Consider the following 22,897-nt stretch of genomic DNA (forward strand, 5'->3'; position numbering starts at 1 on the left):
GGAACACAAGCAGGGGGAGTGGGAGAGGAAGAAGCAGGCTCATAGCGGAGGAGCCTGATGTGGGGCTCGATCCCATAACACCGGGATCACGCCCTGAGCTGAAGGCAGACGCCTAACCGCTGTGCCACCCAGGCGCCCCGCAGCCACTACTTTTTAGACTCCTTTGCGGGATCTTCCTCATAGTTCTAGGCTTTATGATTGAGGGTTTTGTTTTGTTTTTTAATTATTGAGGTGAAATGCACATAACTTAAAATTTACCATTTAATTTCAATCTTTAAATGTGAGATTTCCTCTGGAATTTTCTTTTCTTCTTCCTCTCTACTTTTTATCATAAAGGACCTCATCTGTTCCTTTCATTTTAAGTTTCTTCTATTTGTGTGCCCCCCACTTGTACTTGCAGCCTGAAACTCCCCTGGGGTCCAGACACCAACAAACAGCCTTCTGCACCTGGTTATTTAACAAGGACTTGAAACACGGTGTTTTTCCCTAAAACTTGCTCTTCCTTCAGTACCCCTATGGCACCAACATCCATCCAACCACTCCACTAGGAAACTTTGTAGATATTCTGGATGCTTCCCTCTTCCTCACAATTCATGTCAACTTTATAAACCAAATAGCTCTCAGATTCACCCCTGTCTTTCCATTTCTACCAATGACACTCTGAATCCTCACCTTGCAAGATGTTCTCAACTGCTGTCCCTACATCCAGGGGCCTCATCCTCACCACGTCCACTCTCCACGTAGCAAAATGAACTTTATCCACCCTGAAATTTAGCCAGTCAGGCCTCCAGGTCTCCAAGTATAACCTTTCATAGCTTCCTCAACACCTTTTTTTTTTTTTTAAGAAGTAAAGCACATTTTTTTAAAAGATTTATTTATTTGGTTTTTTGGGGGGGACAGGGGCAGAGGGAGAGAATTCCCAAGTAGACTCCCTGATGAGTATGGAGTCTGATGTGGGGCCCAATCCCATGACCCATAATATCATAAGCTTAGCCAGGATTTGGATGCTCAACCGACCAAGCCATCCAGGCACCCCTCAACAACTTGATTTATTTTTTACTATTGAAATTAATTAGTCATGATTAGTTTTTTTAAAGATTTTATTTATTTATTTGACAGAGAGAGAGCATAAGCAGGGGAAATGGCAGGCAGAGGGAGAGGGAGAAGCAGGCAGAGGGAGAAGCAGACTTCCCACTGAGCAGATAGCCCAATGCGGAACTCGATCCCAGGACCCTGGGATCATGACCTGAGCTGAAGGCAGATGCTTAACCTACTGAGCCACCCAGGCACCTAGTCTGATTAGTTTTAGTTCTCCCTTCACCCAGGAGAATGTAAACTTCATGAGAGCAGAGAGAATATTGGCCTTGTTTTCAGTTGTTTGCCCAATGTCTAATAAAATGTCTTAAATAGAGTAGATGCTTAATAAATACTTGCTAAGGATGTGGAGCAAATATATCTTCTTCCTCAGCTTACTCCACAACTTAGCAAACAGCACCAATCACAAGTAGCCAGTTATGGGAACAAAAGCCATGAATGTCATCCTTGATACAATTTTCTCCCTCGTCCCTTACCCCTAAGCATCATCAAGGCGTTTATATCTTACCTGAAAAATAAATTATACCTAGAGGCTCCTGGGTGGCTCAGTCGTAAAGCGTCTGCCTTCGGCTCAGGGCATGATCGGCGTTGTGGGATCGAGCCCCACGTCAGGCTCTTCCACTGGGAGCCTGCTTCTTCCTCTCCCACTCCGCCTGCTTGTGTTCCCTCTCTCGCTGGCTGTCTATCTCTGTCAAATAAATAAATAAAACCTTTAAAAAAAATTATGCCTAAAGTCTAACGACAGCTGACCATCTCAACGTTCATTATCAGAGTCTTCCCTGGACTCTCAAAATAGTTAACTAACCCACTTCCATTCTTGCCACCCTCCACACCACCCTCTGTTCAACAGCCAAGTGTCTCACCGCCTCCTTCCTATCCATGAATAGTTTCCCACGGCTCCTAGGAGAGAGTCGAGATCCTCAGAAGACACACGAGTCTCAACTCATCCAGTGTGTTTTGCTCCCTTCGCTCCCTTTGCTTTCTCTGTGTACTCTGGATATGCAGCCATTCTGGGGCTCTCCGAATCCTCAAGATCCTCCCACGCACTGGTGACTCTATCTAAAGTGCTCCACTCCTGACACCTTTACCTGATTGTTTCCTGGTCACCCTTCAGGTCACAGCTGAAATGCCACTTCCTTTGGAAGATCTTCCTCATCCTTCCCAGGTCAGGTAAATGAGATTATCAGACACTCGTAAGACCCTGTATTTTCCCTTTGCTACATTTACCACAACGATCTTCAAATAGTTCACTTCTGCTGTATTTAATCCTTTCTTTTATCCTAAGACGGAGTCCCGTTTCCGCTGAGGCACTCTAGTTCACCGGTTAGGAGCACAGGCTCGAGAGTCAGACCTCTGAGTTTGAACACCAGGTCTGCTGCTTACTGGTGACGTGACCTTGACCAACTTACTCAAATTTTCCCTTTCTCAGTTTTCTTATGTGTAAAATGAATTAAAATATAATGATACCTTTCTCATAGTGTTGTGTGGATTCAAGGAGCTAATTTGTCTAAATCTAATAGGATATGCCTAATATTAATATGGCAAATGCTAGGGGCACCCGGGTGGCTCAGTTGGTTAAGCATCTGCCTTCAGCTCAGGTCATGATCCCAGGGTCCTGGGATCGAGTCCCATATCGGGCTCCCTGCTCAGCAGGGAGCCTGCTTCTCCCTCTGCCTTCCATTCTCTCTGCTTGTGTGCTTTCTCTCATTCTCTGACAAATAAATAAATAAAATCTTTAAAAAATATGGCAAATGCTCAAAAATATTAGCAATTATTATTGTTACCTGTAATAACAGGAAATACAGGGGATTTAATTCCAACATATAGTAGTAATTCATTAAATATGATGAATACTGTGAAAAAGAATGTCTCAAAGACTTAAAGAACGATATCCATGAGAAAAGACAGCAAAAACAGCAACAACAAAAGCAATTAAAAATACGTATCTGTATAAAATCCAGAAAGAAATACATAAAATGACCTATATGACAAAAAAATTACCAAACACAACGAGGGACATAAAATAAAGGCTTGAATAAATGAAGAAACGTGCCTTATGGGATAATTCAGTGCTGTGTAGATCTCAATTAGCAGGAGATGAAATGTAGAAAATCTATAGGCAAAAACGTGAATTGGGTAATGGGATACCGGGAGAAACATAGATCACTTGCTAAGCGAGATGAATGCAGAAATCTTCACAGCAGTTATAACCCCTGAGGAGTGTGAAGAATTCTAGCAGAACTGGGACAGAACAGCATTTTGGAATAAAAGCGGAGAGAGAGCAGATATGTAAAAGAAGCAGAGTTCTAAATTGGAAAGTTTTTAAAGGTCATTAACTCAGCCAGTGATTAATAGGGAACCTAAATACAACTGGCTTAAACACAAAGGATATTTACGGTTGTACATAGCAAGAAATCCTGGAGGAGGCCCCCGGCTAAACACTGCCAGGGCCATAGAAGGCTTCCCTACCACTCTCTGGGCAGTGTCTCCCAACATCACGAAATGTGGGAAGAAGGGGGCATTTTTTTCAAGCCACTTTTTCTTCCTATGAGAGGAAAACCTTACCCACACCCCCCCCCCAGTGAATTCCCACTTGTGCCCCATTGCTCAGAACTGTTCGTGAGCTGTTCTACTTCCTGTTGCTACATAATCAACCACCCCAAAACATGGGGACACAGAACAGATTCTGTAGATCAGGAACTGTGACAAGGCCCTGCTCTATGACATATGGCACCCAGCTTGGGAGACTGTCATGGCTGGGGATGCTCTGAAGAGCTAGGGGCTCACTTGGAAGCTTCTGCACTCCCCTGCCTGACACTTGGTCTGGAAAGACTCAAAGTTTGGGCTCAGCTGGGAGTGTTGATTAGCACACCCACATGTATCCTCTCTTTGAGTGTTGAGCCTCCTCACTGCATAATGGAGGAATTTCAAGAGGGAGGTTTAGGGTAAATAAAATATTACAAGAGAATTGAATGTAGGCTACATGGCATTTTATGACCTAACCTCAGAAGTCACACAGGGTCACTACCTCCAAATTCTACTTGTTGAAGTGGTCACAACTCCCCAGATACAAGAGGAGAGAACATAAACCCTACCACTTGATGGGGGGCATGTCAAGGAATTTGAACTCACTTTCTATATAAACCCCTAAACCAATCCAGATAGGTTTGGTTTCATGACAAAGAGCATCTTGAGTCACTGAATCTGCCCTTCACACCATCACCAACTCAAGACATTAACCCCCTTTCAAACCCTTACTTGACTAGCCAACCAGCCTTCAATGACACAGAGTGCCTTCTCTTCCTAAAATAATCATTTGACATTTGGACAGTTGCTTTACAAAATCAGTCCATATCCCAGGTAAACTATTTTGCCTCATGTTAGGCCACTCTGGTCTAAGCTGAGGATGGGGAACGGGAAAATATAGGAAGGTGAGCTAAGATGATCAGCTACTTGACCAGTCGTCAGATCATCAAAGGGTTTAGACATTCAAGAATTGTGGTTTGGTGGACTGTAGGGTCCTTTGTCTCTGTCAAAACCACAGTGTCCAGTGACCAGATACATTTTAAATAAATCAGTCTGGATTTTATTCACTTGCCATCAGCACCGCACTGATGAGGTGGCCTTTGAAAAGGCCATCAGTCCCTCCTGGAATCCGCTCAGTGCAAGGAGCTGTCAGATTTCCTAGCAAGGTCTGGATCAGGCAGGGGAGACACACCAATTGTAAGCTTCGCTCCTTCTCAATTTTCCTTCCAAGTGATTCCTCGGGCATTTGAAGATGTAGACGTAAGAGCAGAGTCTTACCTGGCTCTCCTGCAGGTAGCCCTTACTGCACACATCCCAAGCAGAATGCATTATCTCCATCACTGAAACTTGCTCAGACTTCCGTGTTTGTAACCACAGTCAGAGGCACCACTTTCAAGCTGGTAGCTGAGCCAGAAAATCTGGAGGTGTTCTTAAATTCTCCCTCTCTCCTTACCTCCTTACCTACTGACATTTAATCTTGCACTCAGTCCTGTCCAGACTGCCTCACCAATGTTCCTTCTCCATCCCCGTATTTACAGGCGGACTCAGGGCATCACTGTTTCCTTGCATAGCTCTTGCTACTTCATGCCTGGCCTCCCTCCTTCAGGGCCTGCCCCTCCACCCTGCTGCCAGAGGAATCCAATGCCTTGGCATCCCCCACAGATCTCTGCCAACCCCCAACCCCATGCCTACACGATAAAGCTCCAACTCTTTAGCTCTTTCCAGAAAACCCTTGATGTATGGCCTGGCCACAACCTACATCACCAGTCTCATCTCCTGACACCCTCAACTCATGGGCCTTCTCACCATTTATCAAATATGCCAGATTTCCAATTACCGCCTTCAGTTAAAGCTGTTTATTATCTCTGCCGCAAATACACATTACCTCTACTTTGCATAAGGCTACATGTTTACAGATCTAAATTAAACATCACCTTCTTTTGCTTTAATTATCGTTATAATACCTATATTCAGAATTTACTGAGCGCATACTGTTGCCCAGCCTATGCACTGAGCATCATATGTGGATCATCTCATTTAATATTTACAGCAACACTGTGCGTTAAGCAGATGAGGGGCTGGGACGTGGAGAGGTTTGCTTGCTCAAGTTCACACAGCTGGAATCCTGAAGCCAGTGCTCAGAACCACTGCAAACCCCACTGGAGGCAAGTGCAGGGAGCGCTTCTTGATGATCTTGGCCACGAATGTCTACATCTCTGCTATCACCCCTAGCATGATGTAAATACACCTATTTCATCTTGTTTGGATACTGGTTTAAACAAATAATGGTTCAGAAACATATATTTACAGGACAATCTAGAAAACTTGAATACTAATTGTACATTGGATGATACTAAGGAATTATTATTCATAATTGGTACTGTGGCTCTGTTTTTAAAAGTCACTCTCACTTAGAGATGAGACAATATGAAGTCATGGCTGCCTGGAGGGACAGTCTGTAGGGGCAGGTAGGTAACACATTTTGGCATTATGGTGATAACTATTTAAAATAGGAGATGTGTCCATGGAGTTTCATACAATTATTTATTCTACTCTGTTTATGTCTGGAATTCTCTATAATAAAAATATTCTGTAGATTTCCTCAAAACCAATGAGAATGTATGTTCATCCCCCTGCTTTTGGATTGAGAGAGAGCAGAGGACATTTGAGTCTTAGCTTTGAATCTGCAGCATCACAGAGTAGAAAGTCAGCTAATGTTTCTTGAGTGATGGGGTAGTAACTAGGCAGGTCACTTCCAAAGGCACAGCACAGCCTGGCCCACCCTGCGGACCCTCCGACTGCGGACCAATGACACCATGGCCACCAGCATTGTGGATGGGCCTCCTGGGAGAGCGGAGGCCAGCTGCTAGAGTTGGACATGCTGCTCCTGTCTCAGCTTCCTTGAGTCTAATCTATTTCCACACTGATCTGGTTCCTCTCGAGTTCCTGCGTTATAACCCTTGGAAACCAAACTGGCTACCCCATGATTCCCGGAGGCCCTCGGGTCCCGCAGCTTACACTATTCTAAATGCTCTCCTGCTTTTGTGACTTAGCCCCCAGTTCCCAGCCAGGGCCAGCTGACTCCACAGATTGATAAGAAAGGAATTTGGGCTTTAACCCTTAAAATGTGACAGCTAGCCTCCTCCCGATAGTTTGGTTTGACCCCCGGTCCTGTTCTAGATGGGAGTAACTTGAGGCTGGACAAGTTTTCTTTAGAGTGACACAAATTTGTGAGCAGAAGGCAGAGACTGCATTTCGGAGAGAACGGACTCATTCAATACCTCTGGCCCCCACCCCTGCCTCTCCCTGGAGGTACTTTCGTCAGAAGCCAGAGCCTGCCTATCTGGTGTGTGTGCCTTCGAAGGCTGAGGCCGCCCGGGGAGTGCAAGACAGCTTTAGCATTCCTCTAGCTGGGACAGGTCAGGCTTTTGCTGTGTTCAAGTCACCGTGCTCCATGGTCACCAACAGCTGCCCTGGAGAGTGAGGCAGGGCCCTCCCTGCCTGGGGTGGTGGGGAATGGGGGTTGGGGCAGTAGTGGGCAGACTTGCTGGGGCCAGAGAGTGAGGTATTACTCCAATCCATCAGTCTCGGGGGAGCCTCACAACAACCCCCAAAGCAGAAAGAGACAGCCTGACGGGGAGGAAAGCACAGCAAAGCCAGAAGCACTGAAATCCAGCACGCAAGCCCGCTAAGCAAGGTGTTCTCAGGGCTTCCATTGTTTGAGGCACCATCCTCCTGGATGCTGGGTAAAGAACACATGCCCTGGCGGTATCTGGTCCAAACCTCCATCTGAGAGGGACGGGTAGCAGCTAGGAAATGCCTAAAGTAGTGGCATGTGCAGGGGAGGGTGTTCTAGAAAGAACACGATACACGGTGGTGAGGTAGAGGCTGTGAGGTACACTAGGCTCCTTCAGGAATGAAGGACTTATTTCTCCCAACTGCTGGGGGTGCTACCGTCCAACTCCCTCAGCTGTCCTCTTCAGGGAGGGGCACAGAGGAAGGAAGCCTTCTTGCGCAGGCCATGCCCCCCTCCCAGAGCAGCCCATATCCAATAATGATGCACACAGCAGTATAAAGGCTCAGCTTGTCTCCCCAAATGGGATCAGCTCGGAAGACTTATCCCATCTTCCGATCTCTTTGTAGAGTCAGCTGAGGCTACCACTGAGACCCTATCACAGATCAACCCGTCCTTCTAGCCAATCCTGCTTCCCTCCCTTCCCTTCCCTCCCCTTGTCTCCCCTGGTCTCTCTTCCCTTCCCTCTCTCTGGGTGCTAATCCCAAAGCACTCCCTAATAAGCCTTCTGAGTTCAACATTCCCACTCTACATGTCCCCCTGTCCCCTGCGTGCCAAAGACCGTGAACAGAGCAGGTGACAGAGAGCGGGAAAGATGCAGTGCTCACCTTTACAGAAGCTCACAGGGACACATGTCTGTATGGGCTCGATCATTCGGTGTGGAACACAGCATGACGGCTAAGAGTAAAGCTCTAGAGCGAGACGGACTTGGTCTCAAATACCATCTCTGCCATTTACTAGCTGTGTGATTTTGAAAAAGTAATTTAACCTTTCTATGCTTCAATTTCCTCAACTGCAAAATGTCAATAATAACACCAGCTGAACCAGTTGTCATAGGGATTAAATGAGATGCGTGTATAAAAAGAGTTTATTACAGCATTTGGCTGTATAAACAATGCTACCCATCCAAAAATTGAAGTACGTTAAGGAAGAAAACTGTGTAGACAAGGGAGGTTTCATTCTCTCAGAAAAAGAAAAGAAAGGCTTCTCAGAGGCAGTGAAGGCTGACCTGGGAAGTGAATTTGTTTTTGCAGACACATAAGGGAGGACATGACAGGGATTCTGGGGTAAAATGTCAGTGGCCAGCCCATGACACAACTTCTGTCAATCTGCTATTAAAACCCATGACGCTACAGGAAAACTGCAGAAATATGTAACAAGGGTTTCCCGACATCAGCCAGTCTGAGAGGAACCCCAGATACACACATTTCACAGCACTAGAATAGCGAGCATCACCAGAGGGCCGGCCCGGTGCATCTTGCCCTCCCTCAGCCTGGAAACCTGCCCTCCCTCAGCCTGGAAACATTCTCCCTCAGCCTGGAAACCTGCCTCCCTCAGCCTGGAAACCTGCCTTCCCTCAGCCTGGAAACCTGCCTCCCTCAGCCTGGAAACCTGCCTCCCTCAGCCTGGAAACCTGCCTCCCTCCGCCTGGAAACCTGCCTCCCTCAGCCTGGGAAGACTCCTCGGAATGAAAGAGAAAAATGCAGTAAAGAAGACCCGTCAGTGAGAAAGTGTTCAACTCCAAGTGACAGGAAACCCCACTAAACGCCTTCAAGCCTAAGGAAATGTGTTCTCACAAGACATCAGTCCACACATGGGCCCCTGTCCTTGTTCTGTGGTGGCCCTGGCCTTGCCTCCTCCCTGTCTTGGCTTGGCCCCCATGAGGCCTCCCCATGGCTATAAGGCAGCTTTAGCACCTACAAGTGTCGCATCCAGACATGACAGAGTCCGGACACAGGAAAGGCGCTATCAATTCCTTGTGCTTCTTTAAAAAAAAAAAAAAAAAAAAAAGGTAAGAAAGAAAGAAAAGAAAAGAAGCCTTTTCTGGGAATCTGGTCACAACCACCGAAAGTAGTAACTTACTGGGTGTGTACATAGTATGTTTTCCCCTTACCTTTTCACATCTTCCTGTGCTGAGCTAGCCCCTTCTTTTTTAACATCTGTGCAGGGCTTCATTGGGGGAATGAAACCAAAATGACTAATATAGACAAACTGAAACCCACCTTCCTGGGACAGAGGATTGAGTCCAGCTTCCCCAAAGCACAGACTTCAGGCAGAGAGTGAACACACTCATCAAACCAGGAACCTGTGAATCAGGAATCCGCCAGCTTAAAACAAAAAAAAGAGAGAGAGAGAGAGAGAGAGAGAGCTAGCTCAATATACAGAAACTGGAAAGTTGAGGAAATGTTACCTAAGATGCGTAAGTTACCATTTACATAAAACACAAACAAAAACTCTCTCTGCGTGTGTGTGTGTGTGTGTGTGTGCGTGTGTGTGTGTGTGTGTCTCCATAGTAAAGAATGGAGAAAAGCCTTGAATGTCAAGCAAAGGCGTTCAAACTTGAAGAATCATAAAATAAGAAGGAGACCACTAAAGCAGAGCTGAGCTTTCAAACACTTGGTTGGAAAAGTTGTAAAGGGTAAACTGAGGTAATCAGGCTTGAGTCAGGGCAACTAAAGGCTGCGAGGGCACCGTATGGTAGTAGCAAGGGTCAATGAGACATGGCAGGAATGGGTAAGAATTTTCAGAAGAAAGATCTCGAGTGATTTGGTGACTGTATATATAACTAGGAAAAAAAAACCGCTAACACTATTACAATAATATCTGATGTTAATTGAAAGTGCTTACTTTGTACCTGATAGTGTTGGAAGATGATAGATAGATGATAGATAGATAGATAGATAGATAGATAGATAGATAGATAGATGATAGATAGATGATAGATAGATAGATAGATAGACAGATAGATAGATAGATAGACAGATAGATAGATACTCATTCAAAGCTTTCTCCTGTTCCTAGGCAATACGTACCATTTCGGTCCCCATTTTACAAACAAGGAGACTGAGGCACAAACAAATTAAGCCACTTGCTCAAGGTCCCGGTTAAGGCATGGAGTTAGGGGATCTGCAAATTGAGGGCTTTTCCTTGAAGGGAAGAGGGGAGACAGGAGCATGCCACACACGGGACTCCCCCAGCAAGTGCCTATCTCCAGGAGTTTTGTTTATGCATTTATTCTTTTATTTATAGCCTAAATATTCCTAAACCATATCCTGCTTCCCAGCAGTCTGTCTTTCTGGGGTGCTTGCAATGCAAACTTCAGAGTGAATTTTCAAGTGTGATCCTTTTTAAGCCTTTTGTGTGGTCTAACTCAGTTCCTCCTTCATGTCCCTGTCAGCCCCTCTTCCACGGTTCAAGTCCTCTGTGTTTCAGGCCTTGAGGCTTGTTTTGCTCCCCGTGGATGGTGGATGCTGTTTCCCTTGGGCTCTCTCACAAGACCCTCCGGGAAGCCAGGTTGTTTCTTTCCTAGGGCCACTCCTGGATTCCTTACTAGTAACGTGGTGCGCTACCATCCTGCGGGCATGGACCCAGACTGTCTTAGAGCTGTAACAGAAACAGCACCCCGCCTCCCACACCCCACTTCTAATGCCCCACCGCCATCTTCACTCCCACCCCCACTCCCCACGTTCTATGCTTCATCCTACCTCTCACTTCCCATCCCCACCTCCCACCTCCCACCTCCCAGTCCCCGCCTCCCTTGCTCTGAGAGGAGTCTTGATAGAGCCAGCCAAAGGCAGGTTCCATGACAGCCATTTCAACTACTTCCTTACTAATAGCTTTTGCCATATCAAACCCGCAAGGCAAGAGCCCAGCCTACCAGGGCCTGAGTGCAGCTGAAGGAATCCCATAGGTACACAGAGCTGACAAAACCACACACTTATGGGCACTGCCTCTCCGGGGTTCTTGGTGCTCCCTGGCTCCCCTGTTTCCTGAGTCAAAATGCAGAGAAGGCCAAAGCAAAATTTAGTGACAAAGTCTTTAAATACAAATGTGTCTGCCGTTAAAAATGAAGAGCATAATAAGTTAATTTTTAACTTAAGGAGATTTGTAAGAAACCAAAGAAAATCAAGAAATGTAACAAGTAAAAATAAAAAAATTCAAAAAGAGGAAAAAAAATTTTACCAGTCAGGGGAAGGAGAAAATTATAAACAAAGCCAAAACATTATATTTGGGACAAGTATTAAAAGAGATACATTTCAGGAAAATCAAATCAAAATAAAATATATATAACTAACCAAAATTACAAATGAGAAATAAGATGCAATTACATAAGAAGGATACTTACAAGTTATACATAAATATTTAAGTCTATTCTAGCAAAGTTGAGAAATATCAACATTTAATGAGTTCCCAGGAAATAAATAAATTACCAAAGTAATTCAAGAAAAGTGAATATCCTGGATGGATCATTAACTGTGTAAGAAACTGAGTAAGGGGGGCGCCTGGGTAGCGCAGTCGTTAAGCGTCTGCCTTCGGCTCAGGGCGTGATCCCGGCGTTATGGGATCGAGCCCCACCTCAGGCTCCTCCACTATGAGCCTGCTTCTTCCTCTCCCACTCACCCTGCTTGTGTTCCCTCTCTCGCTGGCTGTCTCTATCTCTGTCAAATAAATAAATAAAATCTTTAAAAAAAATAAAAATAAAAAACTTTTTAAAAAGAAACAGTCCCTGAACACGATCATGAATCTCTGTCCAAAATATGAACCAACACTGTGCACACTACGAACCACTATAGACTTTCAAATCTGAAGCAAGAAAAAGAATATCAAAATGACACAGCAGTGTTCTGGACGTTCAAGCCAATACCCTAATAAAGGAAAAATAAATAGGAGATGTAATATCATCAAGGAGAGCAAATTATCAACATCCATAGATTATGTGGTGTCTACCTCGAAAACTTAGATTAAAATATTATGAAAAAAGGACCAAGTCACAATTATCAAAACTTGTGTACGTGTAAGCCAGTCAAAACTTAGTTAAGCGATCACTCACTATGTTGTGCTTATCTAAGGACTTCTGCCTTAACACCAAACAAACTAGACCAAGATCTGAGATTGTTGCTTATATGAAACAGCTCAGTGGATGGAAGAACCCAACATATAAAGGTCCCTAAATTAACCGATATGCATACTCCCTAGAAAGCAGTGGAAAATTAGGGGGGGTGGGGGAAGAGAAGAAACACCTCGGGCTGATAGTGGGTGTAGCAGAGTGCTTGGGCCCTGGAGCTGGCCTGCCTGGGTCCAGGTCTGAGCTCCCCACTCACTCTCCCTAGTGGCCTTAGGCACATTATTTAAACATGAGGCCTCAGTTTCCTCAATAGCAAAGTGGAGGCATTAACCACAAAGCCTAATGCATATGGCTGTGCTAAAAATTAAGTTGTTTTCTATACATAAAGTATTCACAACAGTGCCTGGCAAATAATAAACATTAGCCATTATTATCAGAATCAATTCTTAGGCTAGGGTCCCCGTCTGACTCAAAGAAGTAGGTCATGTTTTGTCCTAATAATGAAAACTAGTGACTTGAGAATTAAATGAGAAATAACTGTGCATACATCCATTAAAATTTAAAATACATATACCCTATGCTTAGGGACCTCTAAATTTAGAAAGTTATCCTAGAGATATGTATGTATGTTTGCAAAATTTGTAAATACAAAGTTACTTACTACGGCATTGTTTGGATATTCAAGGCCAACCTAGACTGTCCATCAACAGGGGATTCATTAAATATACCACACTGCACATGCATAAAATAGAATATGTTACAGCCATTAAAAAGAACAAGAAATACCTTTATGTCCTAATACGTGGAAAGAACTCTAATTTACATCGATTTTCTTTAAAGTTTCAGAATGCCATGCATAATATTCTACCCTTTGGTAAAAGTTATAAATGTATGTGTGCATGTATGTGTGAATTTACATATTATGATTCACAAATAATTCACATACTATAATTCACATACATAGTGAATATACATATATATATATATACACATATAATTGTATTTATTCCCATATATATGCCCAAATATATATTTCAGCTTACATCCACGTCCAGCCTTTCTGGAGTATACACTAAAAATAGGCAAATGGTTGTCTCCTGGGAGGTAAGCTGGTTGGCAGAGGTGTGGAAAGGAGTCTTATTTTTCACCATGTATCTTTTTGCTCATTTTGAATTTTGAGCCTATAATAACTATTTTTAAAGGCATGTGCAGGAACTAAATAAAGAAAATCACTTGTTTAGCCCTATTGATAAAACCAAAGAAATGTAAAATTATACAGCGATGAAATAATATTTGCCTATAAAAAGGGCAAAGTCTTCTTGATTTGTTTTGTTTTAAGATAAACGGTTTGCTCTCCGTGCTCACGAAGTGGCAGAAAATGGGAAATCTCATGACACTGGTGGTAGTTAATCACTACATTTGGTAAAGCAATGAATTCACAGTTTTACAAGAACTCACTTCTAGAAACCTCTGCTTAAGGAGTTAACCAAAACTGGGGGTGAAGATTTATGTGCACATGTAAATCTACAAGACTAAACACATAATATTTGAAATAATGTTTTTGAATTATATATAACAAAACAGAGATCATGCTTTGGGCTTCTTGGTAACCGTAATACTTGTTCAAATTACTTAAGCTTATTTCTCAAGATAAAAGGAGAAATAATGGATAATACACGGGGACCTCATGAGATAACATCAAATAAATAAATAGTACATGAAACTATGCAGTGCCATTCTACTTTCTCATATATTTTTATGCAAGTGCACGTCTATCTTATTGGCACCAGGAAGCTTCTTCCCCGCCACATATCCCATAACTATCACCTCAATGGTTCTTGACAATGTACAAAACATGGCAAATCATTTAGATCAAAGAATCGTAAGGTTATTTCATCAGGATAGCATCACAGGAGTAAGCTATGTCTGATGCTACAAAGGGACAGGTAGTGAAGCCCTGGCCTATTGCAATATCCCCTCCACTGTCTCAACCTGCATAACGCAGTCCTTCACAGCAACTTGCTCCTCCAGGGCTCACAGCCTGGAAACTACATTTCAGAGACTCCCTTGCCCCAGAGTCCTGGCTCCATGTGGCTGCCAAGAGGTATTCAGGTGGGATCTGGAGAAGAGAAGGAGGAGCCATTATTCTCTCCTCAGCAGCTGCAGATAGGCTCTTGGGCATCGGCAAATGGCTGAGATGTGGATGTCCCAGCAGCTTGCAGGTCACCCCCTAAAACCGACACACACAGCAGCCACGAGCTATGGAGATCGCCAGCAGCAAACCCTCCGGGAGCCCTGCAACCTCTGGTCTCCAAGCAAGCTTCTCTGTGACTCCTGCTTTCCAGATTTCCTGAAAGCCAGCAGCAGCCTCCCTGACCTCTACTCTCATGCCCCGCTCTTCAAAGGGTTCTGGAAACTTTCAGTTCCCTATATTAATTCTCTTTCTGATTAAAATACCTAGGGTGGCCACTCTATCCCCAACGAACCCCTAACTGATAGGACTTCCGAATTCAGATTTCCCATGTCTCCATAACAATCCACATCCTCTTTAAAAAAGCATTGACTGGAATGAAAAATAGCAACACAGCTGTTGATATCCATTAAAATGTTTATCTTCTTGTCATTTCCTGATCTAAAATACGGCCAGTCAAGAGTGCGGGAACTGTGGCATATCTGAATCGTAGGTGTTCAGCAGGACATGTTAAAATAATGGTTCTTACTCGGGGTGATTTTGCCCCTTCCTGCTCTGGGACATTTGGCAATTTATAGAGACAGCTTTGGTTGCCACAACAGGGAGGAAGGGGTTTTGTTACTGGCATTTAGTGGGTAGAGGCCAGAGATGTTGCTGAACACCCCCCTGTAATACACAAGGAAGCCCACACAACAGAAAATCCTCTGACCTGAAATGTTCCTGATGCCAAGGTTGAGAAATGCTGCCTTAAATCTTCTTCATCAATCTTCCAGGATCGTTATATCAAAAGCTCAAGTTACACAAATTCTATCTTCCACGTGATAAGGGAAGAGAAATCTTTGTAATTAATTCCAAAAATGGGCCACAGTCCGGACCCATGATACAGATGAGAGAGAAATGCAAATTGTAGAAAGGGATATCCCTCTTCAAAGCTGCTTTTAACCCAGGTAACAAAGGAACCAGAAGAGAGCTAATAAGAGAACAAAGAGAAGAGAAAAGACTCGCAAGCACAGAAATTAGGCCTTCTCACTCTTCTGCAAAATAATGAGTGTTTATTTCTATGTGACCATTTATGGACGCCTTTTCTTTCTCTCTTTACACTTCTTTACATTTTTCCAAATTTTATATAATGATCTTACATTACTTCTAGAATTGTAAAAAAAACAAAACAAAACAATAAGCCTTTTATCTGAAATGGACAGAATGAGAATACACAATCCTTTCGAAGAACTATTCTAGTTGTATTGCTGTGAGCACTTTACGTCATCTCTGAAATCCTCATGGGGAAAACACACAAATAGATAAATTATGCAACTCCCACCAACCTGATTGTTCTGCTTTCTAACTACACACCTTCCCACCAACCTTTACTAACAAGGTTTGTGAATTTACCCAAGACCGTCAGGAATGAATTGTAAATTTTCCCTCAGCAATAATGGGGTGCAGAGACAAGAATCACACCCTGTTTGGATCAAGAGACTGTTGCTCAGGGGACACAGAGCCCTCTTACAGGAGGAAAGAGTCGATCCCCTCCTCTGTCTCCAGACGATCAAACTTCCTGAGCTTGAAATTCTGTCTGCTCGGAATTCTATGTGCCCACTAATAGCAACATTTTACTGCGCAATGGTATTTGTGACCCAAGGCTAGTTTTTAATCTGTGGATTTCAAGGATGCAGCTCATTCCTGAAATTTAAAGAGCTATAAAATATTTATTTTGTTATTTTAAATATATGAATTATTTACATACCATTGGGCTGCACCTAGAACTAGGCCAACTGGCATTCTCTCTCTTCTTTCCAGCAAACTTCCTCCCTCCCAGCTCTGAAGGGAGAGAATAGCTATAGCAAGAGTACTGCTTAGCCGTGAAATGGTCCATAAGATCCTGTATGAGCATCATTCAGCCCCTCCTGAAAGCTCACGAGGAGTTGGCTCACCTGTTCCCCCGGTGGGGGGAGGGGAGCTGGGGGAGGCTTTGCTGTATCCACTGCACCGCCTTGAGCTTGGAGCAGACCAGCACCCAGGGAGGCCAGCCTCTCCAATTAGGTGTCTCGCTCCCAGTGCACATCTGATAAGACTGAACGAGTAGGTGGCAGGAAAACATAACTTGTTATTTACAATCTCTCCCCTATCTTCTAAGGAAAATAAATTCTAAAAGACCCCTTTGCTTGCTGAGCGGGGATAATGGGTGTGAGCATGCAAGATTGGAGACACTAGGAGAATGACAGAAAAACCTATGAAAGAAAATAAACATGGGGAATGATGGAAGGGAAGAAAGGTGAGCCTGGACTGGCAAGGGAGGAAGACGTTTCGAGAGCATTTTAAAGAGGGACGTGGTAAGGGGATAGATGGTGAATGAGGACAGCTCTACATCAAATGCTCTTATGTGATAGGTGATGTAACCTTATCTCCCATTTCCCCTCAAGATCTTTATTAAAATCTAGACTTCCTGCTAATGAGCAGGGCCTTGCATGTTGTAAATATTCAATAAATATTTGTTGAATTAATACATAAATCAACAGGCAAAGAACTGTTTAATGGAGTTGGATTTTTCTCTTTGCGGGGTGCACACAGTGTCGAGTCTTTCCTCTTACAGGCTGTTCTGCTGTCTTCATAATCATGGTTTTTAAGGCTGCATAAATTCCAACTTGCTGACATGCTATAATTTACTTATTCATTGTAATTTGATTGTTTCTTCTGTTTTTCTAGCAGAGGCAATGCTGCAATGAACATCTTTGGACACACAGCCTTTCTGCGCATACATACTGACAAATTGCTTTCTCAGAGGTGTGGGTCCCAGCATACACTGACTTAGCCATGAGGCAGCTGGGGAATCACAGTTGAACCAGGTAGGAAACTCAGAGCAGGCAGGTTTGGTTTGGGCCCCAGCTCCAACCAATGGTCTTCACAGAAGCTGGGTAGACACATGTACTGGTCATTACATAAACTTTTCTGAGGCCACCCCAGGCTGAGCCCAGTGCTGTGTCCTGAGAATACAGAACTGCGTTCAAGAATCTTTCTTGTCCTGGTGTAAGAAGCAACATGTAGTTATTAAAATGATTAAACTCACCTTAGTGATTCAAATGTAGTAAGATGAGGGCTATTGTAGACGGAAGCTGGAAGTGTTTTTGCCAATACAAGATACCAGTATCTTATCTAACCTGGAATGAAGGGAAAGGCTCCTGGAGGAAGTGACGTCCATAATCTTTCTTAGAGGAGAAATCGAAGAACCCAGTTGAGAAATGGGAAGGGTAGTGATTTCCAGGAAGGACAAAACCATTCACAAAGCAACAAGCATGAAAGAGAAAGCACTACAGGGCAAAGAGCATAATATATCATGTGTTGGTTGGGAATTGGGAACAATGACTAGGAGTGGCTAAGAAGATAAGCAGAAGATAAGATATAAAGGTTCTTTTTTTTTTTAAGATCTATTTATTTATTTTGGGGGGCGGGGGCAGGAGGGGCAGACAGAAGGAGAGACAGAATCTCAAGCGGACTCTGTGCTGAGCGTGGAGCTTGACACGGGGCTCAATCTTACAACCCTGAGATCGTGACCTGAGCCAAAAACCAAGAGTCAGATGCTTAATCAGCCGTGCCACCCAGGTGCCCCAAACATAAAGGTTCCTGAAAACATTGCTGGGAGTTTGGACATCACACCACAGGCAAATTGGTCACAAGCCAGTTATTGACTGACACGATCATATTTTCCTCCTGTAAAGACTGCTGGAGGGTGATGAAAGGCTAGAGCCAGGGAAGCAAATAGGAGGAACCCAGAGCTGCATATCAAGGGATGGCCTCAGTAACAAAAGCGTCAGAGAAGGTAATGATCTCCAATCACTTCTCAGGAAAGGCACACCCAGCAGAACTGCAAAGCTCAGCCACACCCACAAATACTAATTTTCTTGACTTTCATAGAGCAAATACCTTCCTCTCACTTTTCTGATTCAGTTCTAGCATGATTCCTCAGATTTCCAGCTTTCTGGACTGCTGGTTCCATTCTCTGATAATATCTTCTGCTGAGGGCTCCTCGATGCCACCTTGTTACTGGGATCACTGCCATAACTGCCTACTAATTTCTCCCTGTATCCTGACCCAGACTAACTCAGAAAGCTGTCTCTGCTCTACCTTGATATACAGAGATTGGATCCACCAACTGATATCTTCATAGCATGTTGGGGCATTAACATTACAGCTCCATGTATTTGGTCTATGATGAACTATATTAGTCTGTGTTCTCCAGAAACACAGAGCTAATAGGAGATACATACACACACACACACACACACACACACATATGTTTACACACACACACACACACACACACACACACACACACACGAAGAAATGGACTGTGAGAAATTGGCTCATGCAGTTATGGAGGATGACAAGTTCTGAAATCCACAGCCAGCAAGCTGGAGACCCAGGATAGCTAATGGTGTAAGCTCCAGACCAACTCCAAGGGCCTGAGAACCAGGAAGCTGATGGTCTAAATGCCAGCCCAAGCCTAACTCCAAAGGCAAGTGGAAAGCAAAGTCCCAGCTTAAAGACAGGCAGAGAGAGAGAGAATCCTTTCTTACTCAGAGATTTATTCTATACAGGCCTTCAGTAGAGTAGATGACGCCCACCGCTGTAGGGAGAACAGTGTGGTCTACTCCCTTTACCCATTCGAATGAGAATCTCACCAGAAACACCCTCAGAGACACACCCAGAATCATGTGTACCAAATATCTGGGTACCGCATGTCCCAGGCAAGCTGACGCATAAAATGAATCATCACAAACACTAAGAGGACGCCCGCCAGGATTTGGATGTCTTGGATACACCAGTGTCTGCTCTTTAGTAGGGCAGACGCAGGCTCGAAATGCAGCGAGTCTCATTTGAGAAGGGCTGTAATAGCAAAATACCAGATTGCAAAGATGTAGCACCAAGAAAAAGGGTAAAATAGCTCATGAGTAATTTTATATTGATTACATGTTGAAGGACAATATTTGGATATATTGGGTTAAATAAAATATAGTATTAAAATTGATCTTACCTGTTTCCTGTTACTTTTTTAATGTGGCTGCTGCAGAATGTCAGATCATATATGTGGTTGGTATTCAATTTCCATTGTCCACAGTGGTGCTCTGGAGGGCTAGGTAGAAGTATCGGTTAGCAAGGGTTCGTGGTGGCATTAGGGGTCCAGAAAGAAAAGTTAAAAATTCAGGGTGCAGTTTTAAGCTTAATAAAGCACAGATGGACTAACAGGGGAACTGAGGCTTTGGCCACTGAAATGGGGTGAGCTTACATTGTTGGGATGAGGGACCACTGTGGCTCCGCGGGCCTAGGACTCCCCAGAGGTAGGCCACCTCGACTTTGACCTCATGACTCCAGGTGTCATGGACACTGGCCTGGCTCAGAGACTATTCTGATGAATCTTCCAGGGGGAGGCTCTCCATGAGGCCATCAACTCCCTGGGGTGGAAGGAAGGTGCTGACACTTCTGCTGTCTGCCTCCTTGCTTCTTCGAGTCAGGTCAATTCTACTCAGGAGGACCAATAACCCTCTCTGAAGCAATTCTTGTCCCCTCTAATCAAATACATTATAAGTTTGTGTTTTCAACTGGATAAAATCCTAAGGCTGCCTGATTTGAGCCAGAGGCCCCAGTGCCCATCTCATTGGACAAATAATAAGCCTTCCTTCTCTTCTGTTTGCTTTTCTAGATACTAAGAGGCAACAGATAGAATTAATTCCTTTTACTGAGAAAATTTCAAATCCATTTGTAAACACTCGCTTGGTTCTTAAATGGTGCTTGAGACGTGATATATCATTAAAGGCTGTTTAGATTTCACTTAAGCAAGAAGCTTCTGAGGCAGGCAAGAGTGATGCTGCTGGAGGTGTGTGTTTACAGATCTTATTAAGGACTGTAAGCACCTAGCAGTGCCCACCGGGCCTCAGTTGGCAAATACCCAGAGCACGAAGCAGGAAGCTACACAGGAGAGGCTGGTGGGAGTTGAGCTTCCCAGAAAAGTAGGAAGAAAGGAAGGATGAACAAATAGCAGGAGATACTGGAAACGGCCACAGTAAGTGTGGCTCCAGGCTATTGCTGCCACCGTGACCTCATGGAGGGGTCCCAGCCATGGCGAGCTGGGGATCCTGGGTCCTGCGAGAGTGGGACTTGGAGAGGTGAAGTCCCCAGGATGTCCCAATGCTGTGCCTTCCCTGCCAAGCAGCTCTCACCCCAGAAGGGACCTTCTAAACCTCTCCAGGGACCCCATGTCCCTGTTGGCCCTTCCCTGGCAGGCCTCTGTCCCTTTCTGTGCCATTTCACAGGATGAGGTTCCTTTGGCAAAACACAAGCGATGAGATGGTGACTATTAGCCTCTCAGTGTCTCTAGTTTGGCCCCTCCCAGAGTTTGCTAAGGATTCTGTCTCTTTGTTTCCCCACTCTCTACTCTCCACCAATGTCCTGCTCTGCCCCACGGGTCCTCAGGCTTCTGTGATAGAACATGACAGGGAGTGGAGGAGGTCAACAAGAATTGTGTGAGGTGAGCACTGGAAGAGGCTGGGAAAGATTGTAATGAGAGCCAAGGGAGCCAACCGGAGGGCTCCATGTTGAGAATGGGGCTGGAGCCTCTGTGCCACATTCTGCCACACTGTGGCACATTATTGGTGTGGGAGGGAGGACAGCTGGGCCCTCTGGGTCTTGGACCTAGGATGCACACCTCTGAATTTCAGATTACCAAAAAAAATCAAACTATGCATGGCCTGAAAGTTCATTTCTTCCAGAAGTGCACGAAGGCTGCATTCAAGGTGTAAAGACCTGAGGCAAGCATCAGTTAAGAGGGCTCCCAGAATACCCCCAGAGCCACAAGGACACTGTGGAGACCTCATTAGGGTTGGAAGTAAATTTGGGGGCTGAGATGTTCAGTGACACATTGTACTTGGAGCACTGGTATCACATGTGTGACTGACGATGCAATGTGCCTGTCCAATGCCCATTACCGACCCTTCTCTCTCCCTGACAGAACCCCTCAGAGTAGCAATGTACCAGCTAGAAAATGTCATTCTGCAATCTCCCTCACAGCTGAGAGTGAGTGCTCATGTGCCAATGAGACACGAAAGAGTCTACAGTAGAGATCTGGGTGTGTTACGTTCCCATAGATGGCCCCGCCTGTATCCCCTAGTCACTTTCCTGCCTGGGATGTAAACAAGAAGCTGGAGAGGGAAAAGCCACTGTTGCATTACCAAATGGTGAGCTTGAGAATGAATTTGTAAGCAGAGAACAGCAGAAAGGAAAGAGGAGGAGCTTGGGGTATAAATGCCACCATGCCGTGGCCACCCCACGCCTGGCCTCTTTTTTTTTTTTTTAAAGATTTTATTTATTTATTAGAGACAGAGAGACAGCAAGAGAGTGAACACAAGCAGGGGGAGTGGGAGAGGGAGAAGCAGGCTCCCCGCTCAGCAGGGAGCCCAATGCGGGGCTGGATCCCAGGACCCTGGGATCCTGACCTGAGCCGAAGGCAGACACTTAACGACTGAGCCACCCAGGCACCCCCCACACCTGGACTCTTATCCCAGATGGCCAGCTCCATGAAAAATAAAGAGATCCTCCTCCCTTAAGTTATTCCCTTTCAGATTTCTATAGCTATATCTTAACAGACATGACACTATGTGCATTCACTAAAGTAGAAGAATTCTAGAACATTCATTTAAATTGCCAGCTCCACAAGCACCCAGGGTCTTAAGAATTCATTGTTTGGGGCTGCCGGGAGTTAGTCAGTACCAATGAACCCTGTGCCCTGCCCCCAAAGCCATGGCCTGGGAATATCAGTCAGGTCTCTATTTCCTGTCACTTACTATGGAAGCATTGGCATGAAATTTAAGGAATCAGGGGAAAGTAGTATCCCAGGGTTTGTAGAAAAGGATTTAGAGTGATGTTTAAAATACGGAATGGGAGAAGATATTTGCAAATGTCTTATCAGATAAAGGGCTAGTATCTAAAATCTATAAAGAACTTATCAAACTCAACACCCCAAAAAGCAAATAATCCAGTCAAGAAATGGGCAGAAGACATGAACAGACATTTCTCCAAAGAAGACATACAAATGGCCAACAGACATGAAAAAGTGCTCAACATCACTTGGCATCAGGGAAATACAAATCAAAACCACATTGAGATACTGGTCAGAATGGCTAAAATTAGTAAGTCAGGAAACAAATGTTGGCGAGGATGTGGAGAAAGGGGAACCCTCCCACACTGTTGGTGGGAAGGCAAGCTGATGCAGCCACTCTGGAAAACAGTATGGAGGTTCCTCAAAAAGTTGAGAATAGAGCTACCCTATGACCCAGCAATTGCACTACTGGGAATTAACCCCGAAGATACAAATGTAATGATCCGAAGGGGCACCTGCACCCCAGTGTTTATAGCAGCAATATCCACAACAGCCAAACTATGGAAAGAGCCCAGA

At 44.5% G+C, this 22,897-nt stretch overlaps 1 long non-coding RNA gene across 1 annotated transcript; it reads right to left on the reverse strand.

Annotated features, from left to right (window-relative positions):
- Positions 1-9,244: 9,244 nt before the first annotated feature.
- LOC113259239 (uncharacterized) lies at positions 9,245-22,897 on the reverse strand. The gene is made up of 3 exons (XR_003317532.4): positions 19,484-22,897; positions 11,073-11,184; positions 9,245-9,522 (listed from the first exon to the last, which is right to left on the reverse strand). It is a non-coding gene; the product is annotated as an uncharacterized LOC113259239 (long non-coding RNA).

This window comes from Ursus arctos, unplaced genomic scaffold (genome assembly GCF_023065955.2).
Source record: "Ursus arctos isolate Adak ecotype North America unplaced genomic scaffold, UrsArc2.0 scaffold_7, whole genome shotgun sequence".
Taxonomy (NCBI): Eukaryota; Metazoa; Chordata; class Mammalia; order Carnivora; family Ursidae; genus Ursus; species Ursus arctos.